We start from the raw sequence: 19767 nt of genomic DNA on the forward strand, positions 1-19767 counted from the left end.
ACATCTTGGCTGAGGACAGACTTAAGGACCTGTGTGTTACAAAAAATTTTCTGCCTCTGATGCTTACATGCAATAAGCTTAATCTCCTACACTGATCGACAGCTGACAAGAGTTTTCCAAGAAGTATTTTATATTCCTCTTCTTTGGTTTACATAATTAGATGATGACACAATGACACACATCATAAATTTTAAAAAAAACCCCACACTACATTATTCTGGTTAAAAAGAGATTAAGAATTATGCTACAGGACTGATTCATACCCTGCAGAGCTGTGAATCAAGTGAAGAAACATTGAGAGAGCTTGATGGAGCATTCAGAACATGTCATTGGGCTTTACCATAAAAATATGTACCCATAAATTTAGGTGCCGTAAAACCAATACTCCAATTTGTGATAAAATAGGGAAGAAAAGAACTGTCTAAATCCAACATTTTTTTCCCTCATGTTCCACTGATGCATTCATTCATTCATTCAGATTTCATGTACAAAAATATCCCTAAATCTTTAAGATAAAAGGAACCACTGGGGCCTTTGGATACAGTGAAAAAAACCAGCACATAATACAGTAAATACTTCATAATTCCCAGGCAAATTTCACAGAGACATTGATCTGTAGGGGAAATCAGTGCAAAAGTGGGGTTTTCTTTTCATCCCTTCCAGAATTTCAAACCTTTGATGCCACCTGCCAAGGATTCCTTTTGAACAAAGCTATTTTACAGTAGTCTGTCAGTCATTCAAGATTTATGGGCAGAAAGTCAAACTTCATAACCTACACAGTCTTTGAAACTTAATTTGGCAAACAAAGTGCTAACTCGCCCTTCTGCAGCACTATTTAATATTAGATACCTGTGTTTCCTTTCTTGATGCCAAAAAAAGCATTAGCAAGTCTTAAATGTTGGATTCCTCATTTTTTAACCAATAGAAAAATGTCACAATAATTAATTTGCCTCATCAAATATTTGCTTTCAAATAAAATTTCAGTTGCTATAAATGGCTTGGAGCAAGAATCTGTTACAGGGTGATAGAGTCCATGAGGACTACTGATTTATTATACTCTCAGTGTTAGTCTCTTATTATTTCAATACACAAATTGGAATTTTGGCTGATTTTCTATTTCTATTAACAAAATAACTGAGAGACCAAGTTAGACTAAGAATAGGAAAAAATAAAAAATAATGTAAGGCAGTGACTGACACCTTAACTGAATGAAGTTTCAGATAGATGGCAAAGGATAAAAATAGCAAGAATAAATGCAATATAATGCAGACACTGTCTGTCTATTATAACTTACAGGAGAATGCGTTCTAAAAGATAATACATACAATCCCCAATAGAAGTATTTCAAACCAGGACTGGTTAAGTCAATAGCTCTGTATGAATACTGACACAGCTATATCTGCCTGCAGACACTTACTTTAAGCATTTCCCCCATTTGTCTTTTTAGTCACCTCTTATATTTTCTCTGGACTGTTAGCTCTCTGGAGTAGAACCTGTCTCTTTCTATTTGTTGTCATTTGGGGCCCTTTGGAATGCCCAAAGAAGAAATAAACAGCAGAAGTAAATAGCATGCTTGGAAAAACAGTTTCCCTCTAAAGGTTTTACTTAAAAGCAATATACACCCATTAAAAGGGCTAATTCCTTTTTCTCTTTGTGATTTTTCAAAATGTCACTTTGCTGGTTTAAAAATTTTCCCCTTGTAAGTACACTGCAAGAAAGACAAAACAAAATGCCTCACTACACAAATTGATTGAAATTATTTTCTCCTTGGAATTGCTGCAATCCAATGTACAAATCTTTTCTGAAATGTACATGAAGAACAATAGTTTAACGGGAAGAACTTAGGAAGCAATCCAACTCTTCCACTTAAACTGTATTAATCTGCAGTATCAGTCTGCAGGCTAACAATCCAAACCACTTGGCTCACAGCGAGACTCTGGAGCATGAAAATAGCTGCTCTCTGTTACTCCCCATCATCACAAAATCCACTATCCAACAACGTGTATGGTGTGAGGAAAGCACCACAGTACTGCAGACACAGCACTACCACTCTCCTTTAGAGCCTGAAAAACTTGTCCCATGAGTGATTCTGCACCATCAGTCTTTTCTTCTCATTCAGCGTGTACTGCTCTGTGTAAATCTGTGTGGGAGACAGCTTCCAGGAAAATGAACAATTCCCAGCACACTTACTCTGTGATTTCATGTACATGTTATTGGGACAGATCTGCTTTCTTTTACCTAGGAAAAAACCAAACTGACAATAGAACTGATGTATATTGGTAGGTTTATACGTATATAACATTTTCTCTCCTTAAGCGGATTTTTTAGGGAAGAAAAGAAGGAGTAGAGAGGAAAAAAGCATAATTCTCTGATTCTCTGATGCCAACAAAGTTGTTCAAATTCACAAATATGTATGCAAAATATCTGCTTCAACATGTCAATAATTCAACTGGACTACATGTGTATCAGGGTCTGTGCCAATAAATTAACACTGCGAAGGACTAAATTGCATCCAAAGGCAGCTTTTTTTCAGAGGTAATTATTCAAACATATTGTCACTTTTGCATTTCTTACAATGGCAGAAAAAGCCATACTGTTTCAGTGGAATTTCAGAAAAGTGCTGATTCAAGAAGGTCACACTTATTTTTAGTACAATTTTCACTGTGGTTGAGCCCCTGGGATTGATGCAAATGTTCTCACTTGCAACTGTGCTGAAAGTACTTTTAATGAAAAGTGCTTGTGAACATAGTGTGTGATGAAGACAAGTAGTTAGACAGTGATGCCAAGTGAGTACAGGCACTGTCTCAAAATAAAACTTTTGCAAACATCAATGAAGAGCTCTCCATCTTTCATGCAGAGTTCTGAACTGCAATTCAATCTGGCCTGCACTAAGCCATACTGGTTGAGAGAGAACTGGTTCTGAGAACTCCAATTCTCCTGGTTCAAAACATTGTTACTTCTGTTGAAGGAAGCTACTGGTGACAAGAAGAGTGAGTCTTGATGGTCTTTTACTATCACGCATGCTATTGAAATACAGCCCTGCAAATATTTAAGACCATGTTTTATAATCTATGTCTAATCCAGTGCCTTGTAGCCATCGAATAGGCAGAGTAGATTAGATTTCTTCCAAGCTTCTAATAAACCCACAAATAATCTGCTTTTTTGCATTACTAAACCAAGGAATGTATTAATTTTTTGGAACATACATTGGTGCTCTGATTCTTCTTTCTGAAGTTGATGTTTCAAACACCTATGTAAAACATCTTGTTCTGGCCACTTATGTGTTCCCTCCTTTTCGTCATATTATAATTAAGTATAAACAAACCACATGATCTCTTAATGTATATAGAAATCCAAGTCTTGCCTTCTGAAGTGGAATAGGTTTCTCTCTCTGTACACTTCAGCCCAAAGATGAATCACTTCTAAGTAGGATGTTAGGATTCTAGTACAATATATTTGCTTTTACTATTATTTTTACTTAGTCAAAGTATACATATACATATACATATACATATACATTTACATATACATATACATATACATATACATATACATATACATATACATATACATGCACAACCACCACATATACATAGGATCATTTACTTTTGTAAAATTCATACTGTTGGCATGAAGGAGTTTCTGAAGCCAAGAAAGTAATGACCATTTCAAAACAAGGAGAAAAGTCTAATTTTACTAATTTTATCTTTCCACAATGGCTATCCATGGCTATTCAAGCCAACAAAAAGCCACCATGATGAGCTTTGCTTTTTACTCTCTGATATTTTTAGCATTTACAACAGTCAGGGTGGAAATGCATACAGAAATCTGCTTGGCTAAGGAAAGAATTACGTGGCTCCTGCCACAATACCCAAGTAGGCAGATTATTTTATCTACAGCTCGTTTGTTCCAGAAGGGTTACACAAATCCAATGAAAAATCTAAACGGAAAAGCGAACTTCCTGGTAAACTCCAGAAAAGTGGGAGGGCAGATTTGATCCTGAGAACAAATTCAGCAGCAACAGTGATGGACTGCAAAGGCACATCTCTAACAAAAGGGATGCTCTTCCATGTTAGAAAACCTCCCATCTTGTTGCTGCAACCTCACTGCACATTCAGCTAATCCCAGCGTAACTCCAAGAAAAATCAAAGCATGCAATCATGTCAGAATTTTCCCATGGCACAGTAATACTACTCTGAAATGAATAGATCTTTTTATATTCATTTATTACAAAACTTCTTTATACCATGATGGGTCATGTTCATACACAACAGCTGCACTTCGATCCACAAATTATTAAGCTTAATGTGAGAATCACTGGACAAAATTCCATGATCTGTATTATGCATGAAGCAAGGCCAGAAAACCTACTGGCTCTAAAAGCCTGTGACTGTCTTCAACAAATTCATTTCTACAAATATGTAGAAATAATTTATTCTTCAAAAGGACATTCCAGCAAGAAGGGACAACCTTTAACCAAACACTGAAGAAACCAAAAAGCCAGATGAATTTGAACTACTGCATAAGGAAAAAACACACAACAGGGAAAGCAGCAGTCTACGTGAACTGGTCCAGGAAATACTCAGCAAATAGCCCTAGCATCATGACCAGCAAAAGTACCATTAAAAAGCAGAGAAGAAACTGATTTGAGTTTCATAACAGAGGTTAAAAGACTGGAGATTCGTCTGTGGTAAGAGCTTTAAAGGCACACAGGTGATTTAGGAGCCCAAGTCCTACTCCAGTGTCCCATCAAAACAGACTCAGAGAGCAAGCTCTGCCCTTACATAGAAAGCATGTACTGATCTACACAGCACATGCCTTGCCGTGCTGGAGACAGAGCACAGAAACCAGCTGGCCAACCTGCCTGCTGTTCCCTGCTATGGTACAGGTTTGCCATGAGATGTTGGCAAGCATCCTTCAACTCCTTTGGCTAAATTTAAATTTGGCTAATTTTCCTTTGGAAATCTCTCAGTGGAAAACACCGTCACTGCTATTTACCCTTTTAAATTCACAAGAGTTCCATGCAAGTCAGAGGAAGGAGGTAGGAATAATGCAACAACAAAAACAAAAGAGAGAAATACAACCTGAAGGCTGCAGCTCCGAGAGAATGAGGAAAGTTAGGCTGGCACCAGCAGAGACGTTCAGGAGAGCATCTTTTGTCTATGCCTGCCTGTGTGGTGTGTTAGCTGCTGCTCAGCCACCTCTCATGGCTGCTCCAGGCAGCAGAAGGGCTTGTGCAAAACGCCTGGTCTGAGTGGTGCCAAGGGGATCAGACAGATGTGAGTGAACAGAAGCTCAGCGGGTGCTTGGGAAGCTCAAGAGAGATGAGACACAAGTGGCTATCAGCAAGACACAGCATGGAGTGCCAGACACTGCAACTGAATTGGCAATGGCAGGGCAGTGCCTGGGATGGACAGCTTTTCATCCATGCTGTCCTTTCTCTACCAATTGCTGCTCAGTCACCTGAATGGTGGTGCAGGTGGCTACAGACACTCAATGCCAGCTTCGTGCCCATCATCACTACCAACTTCCAACATCTTTTCGTGGCTGATGGTGCAGCCATCATTCATCTTTCCTCTCCTGTTCTGCTCCTGTTGTCTCTACAGCTGGCCATACATTTCATGTGGCCAAAAAAGCACTCTTGCACTCCAGGTAGCTGGCCCTTATGCCAGAGAGGCTGGTGCATGAACGCACTGGGGTAATCACCTGTACTTCTTCAGATCTCGTGGTAACAAGGGGCTGCTCCTGAACACTGCTGAGGGGAGAGAGGCAGTGCCCAAGGGAAGACCACACCTGTCTGGCAACACTGTGGACCCTAAATTACACGTATGAAGCACCACTCTCTCATTTGTGCATATCAAAAAGTTCTCCCTGACTATAAGAGGACTGCATGGGTGCCCTGTGCTATACACGCTTTACTAGCATTTTAATTGGATTCAGCACTGCTTACTCACTGCCCAGCTGCTGTGGGCTGCATGCCAGGCATGACGATCAGGCCCAAGGGAAAGACACCAGTAAGAGCGATTTTGCCTCATATAGTAAGCAACAGTACCTACCTTCATTAAAAAGAATAATATGAACTTCATTACTAGTTTAATTGAACACAGATACATGGGCCATGCAGATTTTCTCACAAAGATTTGCAAAAATGCATCTAAAATAAGATTTCTGCCCAAATAAAAAGTATTTTCACACAAGTTTCAGGAGTAATTGCTTATTTTGTTCAGGTGTATGCAAAGCTGAGTCCACAGCAGCTTCCCTCTCCCCTCATTTGCACCTTTACAAGGCCCTGCCTCGCACAAGAATGTCACCCATGATGTGTAGCATCACTGTCTCCTGCCTCAGTAAGCGATAAAGTGAAAAGATCTGGACAACCCCCAGGCAGCAGTGATGAGCCTCAGCCTGTCGAACAGGAGTAGCAGGTGTCAAGTCAGTAGGCAAAACTCAGCAGGCCTAATGCTGGCAACCTGTCCTGTCAAGATCCACACTGCTGCTCCCTCCAGAGCGGCGCAGAAAGAAAATGCAAAGAACAAATGGAGGCCTAAATAGAAGAACCCCTCATCTGACCTGAGTGAGACATCTCTGATGACTGCAGCGTTAAGAGGATGCTGCTGTTCAGGGGGAAACAGTCAGAAGGAAGATGAACATCTCCCAGATGGAATTAGCAGCGTCTCAGGCCTATCGATTTTGGTTGTAACCTTTACTGTAAACAGTCCACAGGGGCCTCATCAGCCACCTGTTCAGTGATATTTGCATTGAAATATAGAGCCAACGCAAATGAGAAAATGGCCACAGTTCTTTGCTAAAGCATCTGCTCTAGCAAGATGCGTCTATGTGTGCATCATCAGCAGCAGCACAGGTACAGGTTTCAAAGGAAGGGGCAATGCAGTGGCACTAGTTCTCTCACACAGCTCTGAAATAACAAATGCTCCATTTGTCATGATGTTGATGGTGGTGGTAGTGATATTATATCATGCAATATTTCACTTTCTAATAATTGCTCAGTTTTATACTGAAATCAGGCTTGCCAAAACTGGGAGGAAAGCCATCTGTGCCTGGAGGATGACTGCCAGAAACATTTGCAATTTTATTTTGGGATTATAAACCTGCAGAATGGAACAAAGGCAATGCCTAAATAACTTCTTTCACTCAACACCCCCGATCATATAGAGCAATAGACCTAACTGTGGAACAGCTTGGTCAGTCATTACAAAGATGTCTTTCTTATTTTTAAAAATCTCACTCATTTAAGAGATAAAAATAGCTCTATTGATTATTTGTGGGACTTCAGCAAAACTCTGTCAAAATTCTGAATTGATTTGAGAGCTAAATGTAGCAATCACTGCCTTTTGAAAGGAGAGAACACCATCTCTAATATATACTTTGCTGTTTCATCTCGGCATGCTTAATAGAAAACAGATACACTACCACCAACACTATTACTCTCTCCAATGCTCATTTTGCCCGGGAAATATCAGTGCCAATCAACTGACCTTCTATTCCTTCATCTGAGAGATAGAATAAAAATTATGTAGCTGCAGGTGACCCAAAGACACAACAGGAGAAAAATGTGTCCTTCCTTTGTTTTCTTCTCCTTTTGGACAGCAAAGGTAAAACACTAAGTCTGACATGTTTTCACAACAACATTTACAAATGTCACTGATTAAAAGTTAGACACAGCCCTGCAGACATTGTCTCAGCTGCCACACGAACATTGTAAGGGCACGTAGAGATAGGACAAAGGGAAATGCTTCAGACTGGGAGGTGCTGAGGCACTGGAATAAGTTGCCCAAAGAAACTGTGGAGGTTCCATTGCTGGGGGTGCTCAGTGTCAGGCTGGATGGTTCTTTGAGCAACCTGGTGTAGCAAAAGGTGCCCTTGCAAGGGTGTTGAAAGTAGACAATCCTTAAGGCCCCTTCCAACCTGAACAATTTCATGATTCTGTGATTTTAATATCTCCATGTTTAAAGCTCAGTGTAATCACAAATAACTCTCCTTCGTTAAAGCAAGAAACATTCAAGCACTTAAATATGAGCCCCAGCTATATTCCTCAGGACACTTGTCCCATTCACTTGAAACTGGAGTGTCCATGTTTTAATGTGATGAAACAGTAAAGAAATGCAAATCATTACATTTACGTCAGCTGCTAATCAGAGCACACTGCTTAGCTGTTGTGCAATTTGGCCAGTTCTGCCCCTAAATCCATTTATGCAAAAATTGCCTCATTAACCTGCCTTGATTTACCAGGAGAAAAATAGCAAATTTTGTCAGGTTATTTTTTCAAATAGCAACCAATCAACTTTTGTCATGAAGTGTTTTGACATCACATTAAACTACATACCTGCCCTAAAACACAAATGAAATCTACTGTAGCACTTCAAATGCTCAAGGACATTACCATTTACATAATAATTACTCCAGCAGTGGACAACACACTACCGGAAAGTGACAGTAACCACTGCAGAGTGCATCAGTTGTTCTACACTGCAACAATTTAGTCATGGCAGGAAAACTCAGGCCAAACCTCAGCATCATATTCTGGGCAGGGATGCTCAGCACAAGGACACAGTGTAGTCAAGCAATCTGAGTTATGACAGGCATAAAAAAGGGAAAGGCTTTTTCTTCTGGAAACTTGGCAAAGCCTTCAAGAAAAATTATGTCTGTCCCTGGCAGATTAAAAAAAAAATCCAGATAAGAAAAGAGTTCTCTATATATATTTATAATTTTAGCCCCTAATTTGTTTATTAATTAGTTATGTCAAGTTTCTCTATACCTTACAGAAAAGCATTAAAGGAAAGCATGAAATAGACTACTACAAAAATGCAGAATATCCAAAAATGAAGGATGTCCACAAAAAAAATGTTTAAAAAAAAAGTTTTTAAAAAATGTTTTTTCCCCTAAGGGAAAATATTAAAATAGCTGCGGATAGACACAGGTAAAAGGAAAAACCAGAAGATTCTGAGTACAAGAAAACAAAAATTAACTGAGAACATTGCCTCTCAGCACCACCTCTGAAATGTCTCTCCCTCAGACAACCATCCACTCCGGTGTGCTCATACAGTGACTGATATTCACCCAAATTTAAAAGGCTCATATCACAAGAAAGGTTTTCCTGTTAAAACTTTAGAGCAATTTCATAGATCTCTATCTTTCATGATTACTTTTTATTGCCAATGTTTTTTGCTGGTATTTTTGGAAACTTTAAAGGAATAGAATAAATCTGACTCTGAGACAGAAAATCTATGTACTTTGTTTTCCTCTGAGATGAGCATGATGCTTACAACAATCTAGCACCTGCAGCTTGCTAGTAATTGCTAGTTGCAAGTGGCAGACTGAGCTTTGTTATGTCTAGATTCATGCTCAATAAATTCCCAAATTTTAAATCATAAAAAATCCAACCAGCTTTAAGGACACGATAATACTAGAAAGTATCCTTTACTCAAGAATGCCCTTTGAGTAAGGAGGTCACCTCAATATCCCAACATGACATATTTTACGCTCTCCTCTTCATTCCACCACTTCAGAGTTGTGAAGAGGACTGAAGGCATAGAAAGAAGTCAGCTGATACCTAAGAAATACACTATTTCCAGAATAGTGCTTAGACAAATGGCACTGTATGTTAGCCTGGACATAAGGTTAATTACTATAATTCAGTGTATTTTAAGGGAAAATGCTATACACAGATATAATCAATAAACCTCCAAATATAAAAATCACAATTCCTGTAACTAATAGACTAGTTCAAGATACTTTTAATTACTGACGGTCTATTATTCAGAGGAAACATCAAATATCTGATGTGACTGCATGGGCAAACTTAAAATTGAGGTGGTGTGGGTCAGAAAAAGTAAGAAAAGAGATTATAGTTAGATGAGCAGCACAGAAATACACTACTGACACACATTCACCCACATACTGAAGAATACAAGCATCCTTACACATTTGTTCACACCTGCTTCTTAGCACAGCATGAGGGAATTAGAGCAGCATAGAAAAGGAAGTCAAAGCAGCATTGACAAATGCCTGTAGTACAAGTTACAAAAGCAGCAGCTCTGTTTTTATTTGCTTTGCTTCTTTGCGCAAGCGATGGAGAAAAAGATTCAGTGTAGCAAGAGAGAACAAGCCCACTGAGTATGACTGCCTGAATGGGGCATGATGGATGAGCTTCCTTGCAGATAGGAAAAGCCTCTAACCCGTTCTCCGGCTCACTGCTAGAGTGAGGCAAAGCCATTCTCTTCTTCTGCGGGAAATAACCTCTGCCTTTTCGACACCACGTGCAGGGCTTGCAAAGGACAGCCCAGACTGTCTCCCAGATGAGACCGCAGCCTGTTTCCAGGTCCCACACCAGGGCGGGCTCAGCTATGCAGCCCAAAGCCCTGGAGCAAGACAAAGATGTTTCTATATTGCTGGTGCTTCCTATGGCTATTTTAGGAATGATTGCACGCATTCAGGTTCCAACAACGAATAATGAGAGACACAGGAAGAGAAGTCATTTTCATGGCACCAGCACTCAGCTAATGACTGAAACTGAAACACTTCTAATACTCCAGATAATAATTTTATGGAGCTGAAAAAGGCTACTTTGTGTGTAACAGACAGATTTCAAGCATCATCCCAGCAGTGAAATAACATCCATCAGCATCAGGATGGGAAGACCCCTTGCTCTGGGGTTCACTGAGGAAAGTTTGACTCTAACCAAAACACCAAGGCTTTCTCAGACAACCATGGACCTGTTCCCAAACCTCCTCCTCCCCTACACCCTGCAACTTCAGTCTGTAATGGTGGGTGACACAGGAAAAGCAATGATTCATTAGCTGACTGCATCTGAGTGAATTCAGCAAAACTGCTTAATGAGTAGTAATACACAGTTAAGGGTTTTTAACAAGTCTGCCAGGTGCTTTTTTAACCCAAAGGAATCCTTCCTATCTTGCCAACAGAACAGGAATTCCTGTGCAGGAACAAGGAAGATGAGTGGATATAACAGCATAGCTGATGAACCACCGCTGTTATTTCTTACTCTGCAGTTCTGCTGCTTATGTGATCTATATCAAATGCTGCAGAGAGAGTTCCCTCCAACTGTAGGTTGGCCTCCATAACGTGGACATTGAACTGATCAGCTGCCAGGAGCTGATGAACAGCCAAGACCCAAATTCCTGCCAGCATTTAGAAAGAAAAAAATGCACAAAAGACTTTAGCCTAGAGAATCAAATTACTTTTCAATGAGACTTAAGGCTGTATGCATGGACTGTGCTGAACTCTCTAGAAAAGACTGAGGAGATCCAGGTAGGCATCGAGGTGTGATGTCCTGAGCTGGACTCCAATGCCCACAATCCCCACTCCAATGCCCCTCCATGCCCACCAGCCTGACCCATGCCTTCCAGGCTGTGCTTCCCTGCTCAGTCACAGAGCAGTGACTCTCCAGCTCGCAGCACACTCACACAGAGTCACAACTAAAGGGCAGCGCCTTGTTTTCGTTTGTGCCAGTGAAAACGCTGACACTGACATCTGCTAGACTGTGGAGCACTGATTCCTGCTGGACTTCAGAAAGACCTATAGCTGTTTTACAGCTTGTACCATCTGCATCAGCTCACGCATGAGGTTGCTATACCTATTCATAAGCCTTCCAGTTACAGAGAATTGTATATATTTAACACTTTAATATAAAATTACACATACTTGGATGAAGACTCAGTTAAATTCTGCTAATTTACATGGGTTTTAGGCAAAGTCTCCCATCTAATGTTAGGAAATAGAAATAACCACATCCAAATTCCCTGTGGAATTTGAGGTTATATCTAATCTTTTATCTAATCTTTTAAAAGAAGAAATTCTTCTTTTGGTTTGCATTCTTACTCTCCTAGAGAAAGTAAAGCAGATAGTCTTGATCGTGTTCTACTGTATTTCTTTTTGTTAAAAATCTTCCTGTGAGCAATCCAAAATGGAATTATTTTTCTGTGGTAAACATTACTACACCAGCTTGAAGTATAAGGCATTCTTCGCATGAGCGCCCCTATATTCAGCATATGCTTATGAAAAAGTCAATTTTGCAGTGTCGATGACCCTATATTTTCATAACTCCTGGTATCTGGACAACATCACCAATAACACCAAAAAAGTGTGCTATGATGGATCAATAATAATAGATTCTTGGGAAGTCTTCTCTCAATGACATGCTGCAACAAAGAGATCTGAAGAATACATTTTCAGGCACTTCCCCTCTTCTGATGGAAAAACGTATCTTTGAAAGGAAGCACTTAACCTACAAAATCTTTTCTGGAAGCTCTGAAGGATTCTGTTACCTGACACCTCGGGGTTGTTAGCACCAGCTTTTCCTAGACATCAGCCATAGAGATACCTTGATGAGACAGACCAGAGCTTCTAAATGCTTTGACAAAACTTTCAGAAAGGAGAAAGACCTTTACTTAGCTCACTTACTAGCAAACTATACTTCCTGCATGTGAAAAAGTCCAGCCACAAACAGCACTCTGAGAACATGCCAAAGAAAAATTTATTTTAAAAACTCTCAACACGTGAATATTCAAGTGTGTTCTTACATGTTTAGAGCACAAAAGAAAAAAGGTGTGAATTTATTGATGATTTACCTCATTATAAACCAATGCCTACCATAATATCATTCCCCCAAGTAGTGTTAGAAAGCAATTTTTTCGTCGTAAATTACCATGCCTTTTTTCCCCTGGGATCCTTACTTACTGTCCCAAGCTGGAAGAAACAACCTGCACAGATCTGCATGGAGGAGCACGTAGACAGGAGGGGCAACACAAGCCTACGACTAACAAGATGAAGTCGCAAACTGGCAATGCTCCAGAATAAAGTGCTTTTACAAAGAATGGGACTGGTTTGTCAGACTGAAAACTCCCTCCACGACAAAAGACTGTGAAGAATGCTTGTATGCTTCCTTTCTGAATCCCAAGGAGCTCCCCACAATCTCTTCCCAGCACTGACATGTAGGGTCTCTCTTTCTTATGAAAGGACTTGGCTTTCCTCATGCAAGAACAGATTTGGCTTTCCTAATACCGGAACAGATTATTCCCCTTCTTCACACACACCCTTACGTTCCCCAAAAGCTGAGAACATTATTTCTGCTGCAGGCTCATGGGGACAGATTGTATCTTCCCTCCTTTTTTGGACAGCTTAAAGAAGATTGCTTGTGCTTCCCATAAATAAAAAGCTAGCACTTGATGTTCAAAGGATGACTAAACTTGGAATATATCTTCTAATGTACATTTTAATTAAGCTGACTTGTGACTTAGTTTCTTTTAGCTGAATGTTGGTAAGCTCTGAAGACAGGTATTATACCAAAAATCCAGGATAGAGAGATGTGTTTTCTTTCTCAGAGGTGCTGGACAATGAAGAGGATGGAGAGCAAACTCCTTCCTGGAGTCCACCTGGAGGCACATTTCTTCTTTTGCTGTCATAGAGACAGATCAACTCCCATGCTCATTCTCGGTCAGCAGAGATAGGCACCCTCCTTTCCCTGAAAAAGATAACTGCTCCCCTCAACCTGGAACAAAGTGCATTGCCCTGTTGTGTGCTTCCCAGGGGTGGGACACAGTCATCCAGAAGAATTTTGCCTGACTGGAAAGGAAAATGAGGACAGAAATCTTTTCAGCATAACTGACACTTCAATCTCTTCTCTTGCTCTGCAGGCACAGAAGTACACAAGGTCAGACATATTAGGACAAAAATTCTAAGCCATGCATCCCTTGTAGGGTCCTCCTGCCCAGTTCTCAAGTAGGATTAATTGGACTGTGTGAACCCATATGCACAAACTGAAAAAAAAGCTGTCATTTCCAATATACTGCTTTCAAGGTATTTATAATGCAAACATAGACAAAAGGTATGCTTTCTTTTATGACAAGCCTGAAATAAAGCAGTGCTAATTAGCAAAACCAGATATGGCATCTGAGGTAGCACAGTTTGCAATGCAAGGATAAGAAACCTCTCCTTTGGGCTTATTCAGCAGCAAGCAGACTTACTTAAGCCCTTATTTCCTAGAATTTTTGCTCTTTCACTCTGCAAATAGATCTGTCTATACAATAGATGGATGAATTGATGACTTCCTGCAATAGCAATCTGATTATTGATTGCTACTTTGTCACAAACCCATCACACATCATCTACAGCCAAGCAATGTCCTGCATCAGCTGAACAAAATTGTGCACTAGACAGCCCTGTCAATGTTATCATTTCTACTGCTGGCTGGACCCTCCTATAAACTATAGGACTGTAAATTACTTTCTGTCTGCTTTGTTGAAAAAATAAAGTTTTGGCTACAATCCATACGGCAAAATACTGCTTGGGATTAAAACGGTGCTGCCAATAGAAAGGAAAAAAGTAACACCATCAGGAGATATTACTCTACTGGAGCTCCTTTTGGTTACTTTTTCCTCAACTTGTGCTTTATTTCAAGAACGCTAGGTGCTGTGCAATTTCTATTAAAAAGACAACATACACGTGCGGATAACAGAGATTTTAAAAAAAAAATTTGCAGGTATCAGAAAAGCTGTTCCCAACTGCAATTCTCCTGATTCAAATAAATAGGTCTTCTTTAGCCCCATTTTTTTTCTCTAAGCAAACATTTTAGTTACTAAACTGCAAAACTACTGACAGCATTTCTACAGCCTAACAGCATCCCTAAGTGACTTCCAACACCCCGAACTTCTCACATCAACATTTTGGGCTCAAACCAATGCATTCAACTGCTGACCTCCAGCCCAGTACCAAGTCCTTAAAAACTGAATCATGTACACATGCACACAGATGGGATGCATTCCACAAGACAGAGGAGCTATTGCTCGCATTTTCGGCAGGGACAGGGCTTTGGAGCACAGTTTTGCACTTCAAGGAGCATAAACATAGTGATTCATCTCACTGAAAATATTCAACTCAAAATCATGCTTCTTTTTTTTTTTTTTTTTTTTTTTAGCTTTTCCATCATTACCAACTGGTCTGTCAGAGTGAAATTTTTTCTAGTTATATCTACAAAAGTCACACAAATAAGAGAATATTGTAACTAATCAGCAGATTTTAGAAACACTGATGTTTGGGAAACCTTGTGCAGGAGCTGGGAACAGACTACAGAATCAACCCCTCAGTCTTGCTTCAATACCAAAAATGATGCCCCACATATTTCAGTTGTCTTATGACAGATTTCCATCATTCTGTCCAATCAATCAAGTTAAATTATGTTTGATTTCTAGACTCAGATATCTGGGCTTAAACAGAAAAATCTAATAATCACAACAAATTCACATTTAAAAGAAAACCTCTTGGATAAACTGAAGGTTTAATGTGAAGTTAACAGATTACAGAACTAAAAGAATACAGTTTCACTTGACAGTAATTAATTTTAAATTCCAGTATAATGAGAAGGAAGATAGTAAACATTAGGAAAGGAAGAAAGGAAGAAAGGAAGAAAGAAAGAGAGAGAGAGAGAAAGAGAGAAAGAAAGAGAGAAAGAAAGAGAGAAAGAAAGAAAGAAAGAAAGAAAGAAAGAAAGAAAGAAAGAAAGAAAGAAAGAAAGAAAGAAAGAAAGAAAGAAAGAAAGAAAGAAAGAAAGAAAGAAAGAAAGAAAGAAAGAAAGAAAGAAAGAAAGAAAGAAAGAAAGAAAGAGAAAGGAAATCAGTACTGAAGGAAGTGAGTGTCATGAGCACCAGGGACATAACAGAAGAACAAGAACAGCCATCTCAGCACATTACAGCTTTCTGCTAAAGCCACAGCCAGAACTGGTACAATATAAATGGCAGCAGCGAGTCCCTCAGGACTGCAACGCTGTGTGAAGCCTCATGCAAAACACTTCATGGATGTCTCTTGGGGATCAGAGGAGGCTAAAGGTCTTTTTTTAGCTAACTACTCTAATTCTCCCATCACCTCCTCCCAAACCAACACTTACCTTACTTCTTCTTCAACAACAGCAGCAGTTAAAAGCCTAACTATGTGCTGCTTCAAGGATCTCGCACTTGCTAAAGCTCTGGAAATTTCATTTCTAGGTGTAGGAGTTACTAAAATTAAACTTTATAAAGCTTACTAGTCTACATTTTTGGTATCTAAAGGCAAGGAAGGCTCCTGATAGACTAGCAGGTATCCCTGAAAAAGGAATAAACACCACCACACCTCAGTCGTGCATTGCTTATCACTTACTCCTTCCCCTCCCCTTATTTTGCTGACAGCAAGATGGACAATACATGAAAATTTGATTCTCGGTAAGCCGAGTAATGCAAATTAGCTTAATGAAATAGATGACTTTGTGTATGTCCCTTTGATACTGATTAAGCTCAAGTATCCACTCAGCTAATGACTAAAGCAATACCATGAGAGCTCTTGTGGAGGTGTCATAGCTATACTTCTTCTTTCTCAGTAGCTCTTTACTCAGCAGTTATTTCTCCCTCAGATCCCCCTGTCCAGACCAGCCTCCAAAGTGCAGGCAGAAGCAGTTAACAGCTTAAGACATGAGTGACATACCATAAAAATCTGCAGTTACTTTAAACAGCTTGGGCCTCAGCATAAAGAGGAGATATGCCTCTGTGACTCCAGTTTTCAAGGCAGATTACCAGTGTGCTGCAAGGGGCTGCTTTGACTCTGTAATTATAGCCATCTTAATAATGATCTGTTCAATGGCTGTCTACTGCTGGTGCCCAGACAGTTTAATCACTACGCATTCAGCTGCAGAGAACTAGCTATCCTTCCTGTCATTTGAAACATGGGACATGTTGTGTGAAGGCGGTGTAAATGAGCTCCCCCTGAACTAGCTGGCTAATATATTTTCACCATTTAGAGCCTAAATTGTAAAATAGACCAGTAAAAGGGATAATGCATTGCCTCTCACTACAAAAAGATGCTTCACCTCTGCTGCACTAGATGAACAGTCACTCCTACCAAGCCCATACATATATTATTCATTGAGCACCAGCTGTGTGCTTGGCACTGTACAGACACAGAGAGATGTGCTCCTTACTCCTGGGAAGCTTTTACAGTCTAAAATAGTGGAGTTTGGCATTCATTCTGCCTGTAGAAATCCCATTGACTTCACTATGGGGAGCAGTTGCAGAAGCAGGTATTACAGCATTTGTAAGAGACAGTGTAACATCAACTGATAGGTACAGTGAGAGATAACATTCAAGCTGTGTTCCTACACAAGCCTCTGTTCCTACAGGAGCTGTTTTAGGCCCTGAGGAAACTGAAGACTGTGAAGACTGACACAGGGGGCTTGGAATGTACTCAAACATATTATGTAAATGCAAAAAGATGATGCAGTGTCCCAAAACCCCTTTGTGCTGATGCTGGCTGCATCTCCCCACACCTCACTGCTGTGTAGTTGCTGTCTTAGTATTTTCTCATATAATAATGCCTTCAAGGCAATCCTGATGCAGTAACATCCAATGATGGAAGAAACAATACCCTATATCCTCCAGTGCCAGGGATTTGTAAGGACTCCTAGCCAAACACTAGGAGCAGGCCCAGTGTGAGTGAGAATGAGGCATGAATCACCACCACAACATCCAAAACGTATTTTAGACTTGAGATGAAATCCCACTCTCAGATTTGTACAAAGATTCCACACTGAAGAACAGAAGTGGCTGAAAGTACAGTTCTGTTTACACATGGTGGATGCAAGAACCTGGAAAAGAAATGGGGAAGAGCAAGAGCAAAGTGGCGAAAAAAAAGGAAGTAGATCTGAGTACAGATGAGAAGAAGAGAACAAAGACTGAGAAAATTGGGAGCTGGAAGTTCAGACAAGTGAAGCAGGCTAAGGAGGAAAAGCTGTTACAGCATCTGGGCATGGAGGGAGATACATGATTGGCAGGTGAGAGAAAGCAAAAAACACAAAGATGAGAAAGGTCTTTCAAATTATTATAGTTGTAAAAAGACTGTGAGGCAAAAGAACCTCATGCATGTGTGTGTAACGGGATCTCTAGAAATGAAGGAATGCAGCTATTGGCAAAGGGAGAAAAAAGGGAGAAGATTCAGAGGATTCCTAAGCAAGTGGAAATACAAAAAGGACAACAGCTGGACAGAAGGAATAAAAGAAGTAAGAAAACATATTGTTAAGGCCATTGCTGTGTATCACACTCCTTTTTGCTTGCAGTCCATCTGTGCTTGGAAATTTGGCCTCAGGTGTGTGATATTTTTGTTTCTTTATTAACACAACTTTTAAACTCATAGAAGTATTCAAAGAGAGAAAAGGACAGAAGGAGGTCTCCTCTGTAAAAACTGATGGCATGTAGCACAGGAGGCAATGATACTGCCTTCCCAGCAGCTGGCTCACAGGAGGGCTGCAGGTATGAATACAATGGCTACATCAAAACACAAGTTCATGGTTTGTGCTCTGTGTCTCATAAGGGAAAAAAGACAATACTTCACTCAGCATCTCGCTGATCACAAGCCATCTAAATACATTAAAATACATTAAAAACTTTCTAAATGGACTCTTGAGTCCAGTTTATCTGGCATTCAGAGTCAGCAATTACTGTGTTTGTCTCAGAGATGCAATTTAATTGCAAAGGAAAAGTAGTATTTAGATCGTGGGTGAGAAGATGTGATCCACCAAACACATCATCACTCTTGTGAGATCTACAGTGAAAAACCTGGAGACTTACTGAGCCAAGGGAATTTTGCCTATACATGAGAACTGTCCTTATGCTTCAGAGATGAAGGATTTGGTGTCTGGGCCCAGCTCCCTGTGCATATCCATGTGTGTCTTGATTTATATAGTAATCCTGTCTGTTGCCTGTAGCACTGGCACTTGTTATAAAAACACAGGAAAACATCCTCCTGCAGAGCAGAATCTTATACCTCAGTCAGCAGCTTCCTTGAAGTGGACCAACAAATGGCCCACAAGAAGGAAGAATGAAATTCTCAAGGTACATAAGCCTCAAGGTCCAATGAAAGAAGAGCAAGACGAGAAGGACATGCAGAGTGAAGGGAACGCACAAGAGATAAGAGAGAGGCTGGAAATATACACAAAGTCCAACACAATATGTACCTAACCTGCCTCATGAGAACAGGGCAGATGAATCTAACTGGAATAGAGCTCTATTTTCATACAGCTGCAAAGAACCATGCTTCCCATGAAACCATTATAAAACGCTCATCTTCAGGGTTGATTTAAAAATTGTAACTCAGCTGTTGCAATTTGTGTCGGATTTGAATTTGGCAAACCCAGACATTAAATCAATTCCAACTGAGAAGTGGACTTACAATGCTCCATTTTACAGCCTGAAATTGTACTTTCAAGGGTTTAAAATATTTTCTACACCACTACAGAGGGAAAAAATATTAGGTTAATTTTTAAAATGAGAGTTCAGTTTAGCTGTCAATTGTGCCTGTAGACAGATTTAAGAGATCCAGTTGGAAATACAGAAAATTCAAAACTTTTGTTCTCAAAAAGAAAAAGGGTTCTCAAACCCTTTGACCTCCCCCCAAAAAACCCAAACCAACAAGCAAAGCACAGATATTTATGCAAGAACATTTAAGTCCTTTGACAGTGGTATGTCACTTAACAGCTAGCCATGCTGTTATCAAACTCATTGCTTGCTTGCACTCAGCCATTCATTAATTTCCATGCATTTTTTAAAAATTGTGTCATATTCTAATGGGGTTGTATCTCCAACATAAGGCACAAAAGTTAGTATCCCACATGGCAAAGATCAGGAGCTGTGCACTCTTACACCTTCAAAATGTTAAGAATACCCAAACTGTGGGTCTGGGTCCTAAAAAACATAGGCAGACAAAACTGCCATTTAATTT

At 39.9% G+C, this 19767-nt stretch overlaps 1 protein-coding gene across 5 annotated transcripts in view; it reads right to left on the reverse strand.

Moving 5' to 3' along the window:
- SEMA6A (semaphorin 6A) overlaps positions 1–19767 on the reverse strand; it is a 118846-nt gene that overhangs the window by 67388 nt on the left and 31691 nt on the right. The window lies entirely within an intron of this gene.

This window comes from Sturnus vulgaris, chromosome Z (genome assembly GCF_052056855.1).
Source record: "Sturnus vulgaris isolate bStuVul1 chromosome Z, bStuVul1.hap1, whole genome shotgun sequence".
Taxonomy (NCBI): domain Eukaryota; kingdom Metazoa; phylum Chordata; class Aves; order Passeriformes; family Sturnidae; genus Sturnus; species Sturnus vulgaris.